The sequence below is a fragment of the Trachemys scripta genome, chromosome 7, assembly GCF_013100865.1.
Source record: "Trachemys scripta elegans isolate TJP31775 chromosome 7, CAS_Tse_1.0, whole genome shotgun sequence".
NCBI lineage: Eukaryota > Metazoa > Chordata > Testudines > Emydidae > Trachemys > Trachemys scripta.
The window spans coordinates 81902154-81910937 of NC_048304.1; the positions used below are offsets into that span (position 1 = coordinate 81902154).

At 38.8% G+C, this 8784-nt stretch overlaps 1 protein-coding gene across 1 annotated transcript in view; it reads right to left on the reverse strand.

Annotated features, from left to right (window-relative positions):
• CTNNA3 (catenin alpha 3) overlaps positions 1-6397 on the reverse strand; it is a 960805-nt gene extending 954408 nt beyond the window's left edge. The window contains exon 1 of the mRNA XM_034775301.1: positions 6160-6397. The gene's annotated coding sequence lies outside the window, so the exon portion shown is untranslated. The remainder of the gene's footprint in view (positions 1-6159) is intronic.
• Positions 6398-8784: the final 2387 nt, after the last annotated feature.

Sequence of the window (8784 nt, forward strand, 5' to 3'; positions counted from 1 at the left end):
AATTATGCCTTATTTCCAGTCTGCATTTCTCTATCTTCACCTTCCAGCCACTGGATGGTGTTAGACCTTTCTCTGATACACTGAAAAGCCCATTATTAAATATTTGTTCCCCAAATACGCACTTAGACTAATCAAGTCACCCCTTAGCTTTCTCCTTGTTGAGCTCCTTGAGACTATTTGGCTTAATCACTATAAGGTATGTTTTCTAATCCTTTAATCATTCTTGTGACTCTTCTCTGAAAACTCCAATTTATCAACATCCTTCTGGAATTATTGGCACCAGAACCAGACAGTATTCCGGCAGTGGTTGCACCAGTGCAAAATTCAGAAGTAAAATAACCTCTCTATTCCTACTCAAAATTTTCCTATTTATGTATGCAGGAATAGATTAGCTCTTTTGGCCACAGCATAAATTTGGGAGCTTATTTTCATCTGATTATTTGCCACGATCCCCAAATCTTTTTCAGACTGCCCACTTCCCAGGATAGGGTCCCCCATTCTGTAAATATGGCCTACATTCTTTGTTCCTAGAGGTGGACATAATATTGAAAGTCATATTCATTCCTTGCACCCAATTTACCAAGCTATTCAGCTCACTCTGTATCAGTGACCTGTCCTCTTCATTATTTACCACTCCCTCAATTTTGGGGTTATCTACAAACTTTATCAGTGATGTTATGTTTTCTTCCAAGTCACTGATAAAAATGTTAAATAGTCTAGGGCACAACTAATCCCTGAAGGACTCCACTGGAAACACATCTACTCAGTAAAAATTCCCTGTTTACAATTATATTTTAGACCTATCAGTAAGCATATTTTTAATCCATTTAATGTGTGCCATGTTAATTTTATGTCATTCTAGTATTTAATGAATATGTTGTATGGTACCAAGTCCAACACCATAGAAAAAAGAGTCTAAATTTACTATGTCAGTACTATTACATTCATCAACCAAACTTATGAACTCAAAAAATTATAAGTTAGACAGGATCAGTTTTCCATAAGCCCACATTGATTTGCATTACTTATATTATCTTCTAATTCTTCATTAAATTGAGTCCCATATCAGCCTCTCCATTATCTTGCCCAGGATAGATACCAAGCCTATAATTACCTGGGTCATCCTGTTTACCATTTTTAAAAATTGGCATATTAGTTTTCTTCCAGTCTTCTGGAACTTCCCCACTACTCCAAAAACTTACTGGGGGGAACAACATTAATAGTCCAGCAAGTTCCTCAGCCAGCTCTTTTAGAACTCTTGGATGTAAGTTGTCTGAACCTGCTAATTTAAAAATTTCTAACTTTAGTAGCTGATGTTTAACAGCCTTCAGAGACACTAACAGAATGGAAAGAGTGTTACTACCACCACGTGATGAGACTATATAATTATTTTCCCCCCAAATAGAAAACAAATATTTATTGAACACTTCTGCCTTTTCTGCATTATTGATAATTCTATCATTTCCATCTAGTAGTGGATCAATATCATTGTCAGGATTCTTCTTGTTCCTAATATATTTAAAAACTCCTTATTGTCCTTACCACTGTTGGCCATAGATTTCTCCTTGTGTCCATTTGCTTCCCTTATCAATTTTCTATAATTCCTCATTTCTGATTTAATATTAATGACTATCAGCTTCCCCTTTCTTCTATTTGTTATATATTTCTATGGGACCATCCTTACTCTGCCTCCAATGTCCCAAATTTAATTGAGTTGATCAAAGAGAAATGTTCACAAGAACTCAATTTTAAATCATCCTATTCTTTGGTTTATTGAGCTATCAAATGTCATTGAGTTACAGTCTTGTAGCCTAGTAGCAGCTCCCTCAGTTGGGAATTATGGTGAAGGGTGAGTCTGCAAGCCACAAAAATATATTACCTATTTTTAAGTTTTCATGTTGTAGGCATTAATGTATTCTCGTTTCTGACCTTTAGCCAAGTATTGCTGACTTCTGACAGTAATAAGCAGATCAAGGAGAATGAAGCCCCACCTTTCATTTCAATATACATTCTTCTGCATGCATCCAAGTAATATATTCAACTTTGGGTTTAACTTTTGCATACTCCTATACCTTTTTCAAAGTTACTCTATTACATCATTTCTAATAAAGTAAGCTAATGTCACTTCTCCCTCAGTACACTTTGTGTCAATACATTGCATGTCTAGATACAGGAGTTAACAGTGAGTTGTGAAATCCAGTCTGTGTTGTTTTTATTCCTACATGATGATAATCCTACAATCTGCCCAGTTACAGAGTTTTTGGCTTTGAGCTTCTCAATCAGTTTCTGAGCAGCAACCCAGAGCATTCCCAATGAGCCCAAAGAGCACATCATGATCCTGATGCTGGAATCCTTAGTCATGCAAGCCTTCCATTGAAGTATAACCATAAGAATCTATGGTCTTGCAAATCAAGTATAACTGCATTGAAGTCAATAGTTATGCTGGATATATACCAATGTAAATGAGAACAGCATCAAACCATGTATCTAAGAGATGCTTTAATAGTTGTGTTCATAACGTTTTCCCCAGGCACACAAATTATGGTCTAGGAACTTTTTAACCAGAGCTGAGCAAATAACTATTTTTTCAATTCAGTGGCCAAGCCAAAAAAAAATCCCCCCAAATTTATTTTGTGTCAATCCAAAACCAAAATTTCAGTTTTTCCTCTCAAACAAAACAATTATTTTGAGTCAAACAAAAAATTGCTTAATCTAAAACAAAAAAAGTTGATGGTTTTATTCCTGGATTTTTTTCAAATCCTCTTTTTTTTTTTTTAAATAAGTCTAGCTAAACTTTGAACATTTTGAAATTAAACATCAAAACAAAATGGTTCAATTTTAACATTGTTTTTTCTTTTTTTTAAGCCAAAACCTTTTGCAAATTGTTTGTCAGTCCAAAACTGTATTTTTTGGCAAATAAGCTATTTGTCTAAAAAAAAGTTCACCCAGCTCTACTTTTCAGTAGCAATATTTGAGCTATGTAAGTAAGATTTGCCTCGAAGAAAGAAGTATGGGGTGACATGGCCATGATACACATTCAAGAAGCTGTATGCATTGGCCCCTTTTGTACTCATGAAGTCTTTCACTTTCGAAGACTCCCACTGAAATGAACTGGCCTGTTATTTTTCACTACATGTATTAGGTTTGGGTACTGATCAAATGCTCCACACTTTCTTGGGTGCTAGGTGGTTTTTGGATGGCTGGTTGTACTGAGCTGATAATAGGCAGAGGATGTTTGCATCCAGGGCCGGCTCTGGCTTTTTTGCCGCCCCAGGCAAAAAAGCCTCTGGCCATGTGTCTCTCCCCCTCTCCCCCCAGCGCAGCAGGGGAGGGCACGGGGGGTGGGGGAGAGGCGGCCAGAGCGCCGGGGGGAGGGCGGCGAGCCCCGGCCGGGGCTCTGCTCTCCCCGGCGGCCAGAGCCGGAGCACCGCACAGCGCCGCCCCCCTCCAGGTGCCACCCCAAGCACAAGCTTGGTGGGCTGGTGCCTGGAGCCAGCCCTGTTTACATCCACCATGCCCCCCCCCCCCCCCCCTTTTTTTTTTTTTTTTAAGTGTTCCTATCTTTAACAAGGACCAGAGAGAATGTTTAAAGGAAGTTCGAGTTGACCTTATACTAAACATAGCTTATTCTTCACCTCAACAAAAGTCACATGTGTTTGCTATAGTAACATATGATGTAACATTAACTTGAAACTCAGAGGAAGGAGTCTTTAAACATACTTTTTATGAAATTATCACCATACATCTTTATATTATGGTTGCTAGTTTTCACACTGATGTTATTCCCAGTTTAGTAAACATATCTTCATCTTAGTCCATTGTAAAGAATTAAAAATCATGTTTTTCATTCTCCTTGTACAGCTGCTACTCTTCACAATAGATTTCCTTGTGTTTCACATTCATGGGCTACAGTAGGCTACTTCTTTGTCAAGTACCAGTTTTGGATGATCTAGCTCCGGATTGATCTAATCCAGGGGTCGGCAACCTTTCAGACATGGTGTACCGAGTCTTCATTTATTCACTCTAATTTAAGGTTTTGCGTGCCACTAATACATTTTAACATTTTTAGAAGGTCTCTTTCTCTAAGTCTATAATATATAACTAAACTATTGTTGTATGTAAAGTAAATAAGGTTTTTAAAATGTTTAAGAAGCCTCATTTAAAATTAAATTAAAATGCAGAGCCCCCCCGGACCGGTGGCCAGGACCCGGGCAGTATGAGTGCCACTGAGAATCAGATCACGTGCCGCTTTTGGCATGTGTGCCATAGGTTGCCTACTCCTGATCTAATCTTTAAAGGTTTACACTCTGAACACTATATTTACCAGAGTTCCAAGTAATTTAACTATTCAACATTCCTACTGCACACACACTAAACCAAAACCAAAGAAGAGTTCTAGGTGATCACTTGTTAATTTAAAATTTTTGACTGAGCTGTACAGAAGGAAGAAGAGAAAGTGGTTTCAATACACTTCACCCATTTGCACCCTTCACAGAAATTGGGCACGGTTCTCAAAAGACTCGGGCACTTCCCCTGGCAAGTGCCCCCAGGGGTGATAGCTACCTAAAATGAGAAGGGGAGGGGCAGGGTAAAAGCAAAGCCATAATCCACAACAACCAATCAGCACAACTAATTGGGTGAAGTGGGGAGGGGTGCATGCTCAACCCTGGAAAGGGTGGCATAGCTCTTAGTACAGCATGTGATTTCAGGATCCTCCAAGACAAGTTCTGGCTGGGTCAGGCAGAATTTTTCCTAGGGGCTCCTAGTACAGCATGGCCCTTCAGCTCCTCTTTCAACCCAGGCAATGGCTTCAAAAAGCCTCCCTGTTTTGAGCCACGTGTTTTCTTTAGATACAGTAGCACTTCTTGTTTCTTCTCTTTTTTGAATTAACATGATCACTGATATATATTCAAATGGTATCACAACAACAAGCTATCACTTTACATTGTAAGTGGTTTTCTGGTCCTGCTTGCAGACTAGTGGGTTCTGCAGGGAAGTATGTGATTTGGGTCTTCAGCAGTCAGTCTGCAAAGACCCAGCCTAAAGCAAGGGTGGGTTGAGTTGTGCCTAACTGCCTTAGGGAACTCCCTGCTTTGTGTCTTTGTTTTTGTTTTTTTTTGGGGGGGGGGTCCTGAGTCTAAGAAATAAAGGAGTATTACCTTACAGAAAGAGTATTTTATGTTTTATCTAGCTCCTGTTTGCAGTCAACATAAATCTTTATTTCCAAATCCTGCCACACACATTTAAATAAATGATTGCTGATCATTGTTGCTTTCCATAGGAGTTGGATTGGGCCCTCACTAATTAATTGGGTGACAAAAGGAGCATTCAATCTGCTATTTCACACTTCTTCCTCTAAAAATCTAAATAAATTAAGAATATCCAAAGTGCCCAAATCTAATCCCTTCAGAGATTTTTTCCTTCCCTAAATAGGAGTCTACAGGCACAATTCTTTGTTGTTGTAAGAGTTTGTGGCTTACATCAGGGCGAATTTGGCGCTCCGTCTTTTTAAAAGTACCGAAAATAGAATAAGAATATTCCAGTGCATACACTCACACTTGAACTAGAATCCATTCTGGAGAACTTTCTTAATGTGTACAAATAAGGATGTTTTCTGAAGTATATAGATCTGCTCGTCTGCTCTTATTACTATTTTGGAAACAGTGCCTTCTATATTTAAATATCTAATGTATAAATTATCTTATAAAAGCTACTTTGTGCAATGATTCAATGTTTTAAATCCTAAACTCACAAATTTACATTTACATAAGCCTCCCCTGCACAGGAAGCAACTTCCAGCGAAGTGTCAGGAGATAAGTGCAGCCTTACTAAAGGGAACAGCATTCATGCACTATCTTATCTTCCTTGTACAATATTGTGATATGCTTTTTATAGCTGGAAAATATGTGACTGCACTGCACAACCTTGGCTAGTGGCTTCCAGTGACAAGATCATGTGATTTCTTATATCTATGGAACCAGCATGAAAATGCAGGTTTACAGGTAAGAAACATACTTTTTAGGAAGCTTGAAAAAAATGCACCTTATTTTTCCACTGACATTTGAGGGGAGACTATTCAATTAAGTACCTGTAATTCAATTCACAATTCAATGTACTTTCAATATAAACAAAATTCCCTTCACTCTACTTCAGTCTTACCTTTCAAATCAAGAAGCCAACTCTAAGACGACGACTAAGGGTTCCAGGAAACTGCTCTCTATAGAAGTCTTCTTGCAGAGTTCTGACTCCAGATCCACTGACAAGGACTAGCTTCTTTGGTTGCTGTCAATCACAAAGATTAGAAAAGGAAATAGGAGGGGAGAACAATGGAAAAATATAGGAAAGGGGAGGGTGGTATCCATCTGGTACCACCTTCTGAACTGAGAGTTACTGACTTCACTGACAACTTGTTACTGAAAATACCTCTTTGAAAAAGCCCAGACTAGTTCCTGTAAGACCTGAAAACACAGTCACTAAGCTTTCAGAGTCTCATTCAAAGCCCACTGAAGTCAATGAAAAGACTCCCATTGATGTTAGTGGGTTTTGGATTGCAACTTTAAGGAAGATCCTTAGAATCAGTTTTCCCTCTTCTATTTTCAAACTGCTGATCTGCATATAAATACACAAATTATAGCTGCAGGAACTACATAGCATGAGAAATCAAAGAAAAAGAGCAAAAGTGATAGATAGGAGACCCATGCCAGATATTGTAATTGAAATCATGTTAGATATTGCAGCAATGTACAGACTAAAATTTCATCCAGATCAGGCCCTGTAACATATATTGTCCACATGCCAGACAACTCCAATAATATCTACATACGATGACAAACTGCAAAGTGGGAGATGTACACAGAAGGGCTGTTAAGAATTAATAAAGCAAATTAAACTTTTATCATTTAAATTTTGTTTATGCAAACAAATTTCAGTTTATTAATTATTTCTGTTTTCCCTGTTTTGCCCCTCTGATTCTGTGCCTTTCTCTTGTAATCCACCTTTTTCTTCCCTCCTCCAACTTCTTCACCTTCTTGGTCCTATTCTTTCTTACTGGATTCCTTGCTCTTTCTTTCCTCCCCATTTATCTATTTGTCCCCTTCAGAATACGAAACAGCAGCATGTAGTCACTCCAGGAGTCAAAGATCCTATTTTTTCAATATTAGCCTTCCCACTTCATGTGCTTTAATGGTAAGTACATTTGGATGCAGTGTGATTATTTAAAAGCTTTTCTATTATTATAGGTAAGGCACAGTCTGATCCACTTAAAATGCACTTCTGATTAAGACAACTCTGAAGTTGCCTTGTTACGCCCATACTGCAGCCCCCTGAGTTAGTGGCACATTAGAGTTGGGACTTGGGGAATCTCCACCTTCAAATTAGATCAGAACTGTTGTCGTTCAAGAAGAATGTTTAATTCTGGGCCAGGGCTGGCTCTACCATTTTTGCTGCCCAAAGCAAAAAAGAAAGAGAGAAAAAAAAGGTCGCTCAGACTGCCACCTGAACTGCCAAAGCCAAAAAAAAAAGCCACCCCAAGAATGGACGGAATGCCACCCCTTAGCATGTGCCGCCCCAGGTACGTGCTTCCTCCACTGGTGCCTGGAACCGGCCCTGTTCTGGGCCAGACCTGGAGACACTCTGGCCATGGAGGAATGGTTTGTTCAGTGTAAGCACAGTCACAGATGAGCACTCACACAGCAAGAGAGAGGTATCTTTCTAATGCAATCCAAAACATTTCCCCTTTACTCCACTGAATGATAGTTGTAATTGTAGGACACCGAGCCTAACTGAAGAGAATCTGAAATTCAGCAGAATACTAATTACCGGTAGTTAAATTCCCACTGATTTCAATGGAGCAGGCCTTATATTTTGCTAATATGCTCAACATTTATCCCTCAATGAGTCTTATATACACAAATCAACTCGTAGTGATATAAGGCTAGAGTTATTCCCTCATTCCCTCGGGAGACAATCAACCAATGGGAATTTGTTCTCATGATATAACACTTGTAATTTTATTCCATGATGGAGAGTTTGAAGGAGTTGGGGACTTTTTGTGATCAGAAATTGAACCATCTACATATGTAATCTTAGGTACTGGTTCTGCAATGAACTCAACAAGGGTAGACCTATGTGACCACCAGGGATCTATCTTCCCAGAATTCATCGCAGGATCAGGGCCTTAGTTTTTTTGATGCACCTCATGAGGAAAAGATTTGAGCAGTCAAAAAATGACTTTGCATATTGAAGGAACATCTGCAGTAATTTCTCCCAAAAAAACTTCAAGTAGTATTTATAGGAACTAAACATATTGTTGTGGATGAACTAATTTACTGAGAGAAAGCAAAGCTGATGATTCATTAGATTATGATTTTATTCATACGTCATTCCTCTTAGAATTGGTGAGGCTCAGGGCTGAGAGATAAATGTTTGTTTTTTACTCTCTTCTAGCTCTTGAACTTAGAGGAAATGGCACAAATGACACTTCTCCATGCAGAAAATGTCTGGGCCTTGAAACATTTTGTTAGCATAGTACTATATTAGTTCCTTGCTCTGTAATTTCATACTAGATTCTGTTAATTTGTTAATTGTTTAAGTGTCTTACTTTTGATGCTCGGTTTTACTAATGTCTTCAAAGACAGTTTATAAAGTAAGAAGCAAAGAAAATGCACATTAAATCTTAAAGGTTGGCACGTGCAACATCCCCGAACCGACAGGCCACTGAGCCAGGGGAGCCGTGGCCTGATTTCTTTATCGCAGGGCCAAACCTAAGTGGCACTATGACCCTGC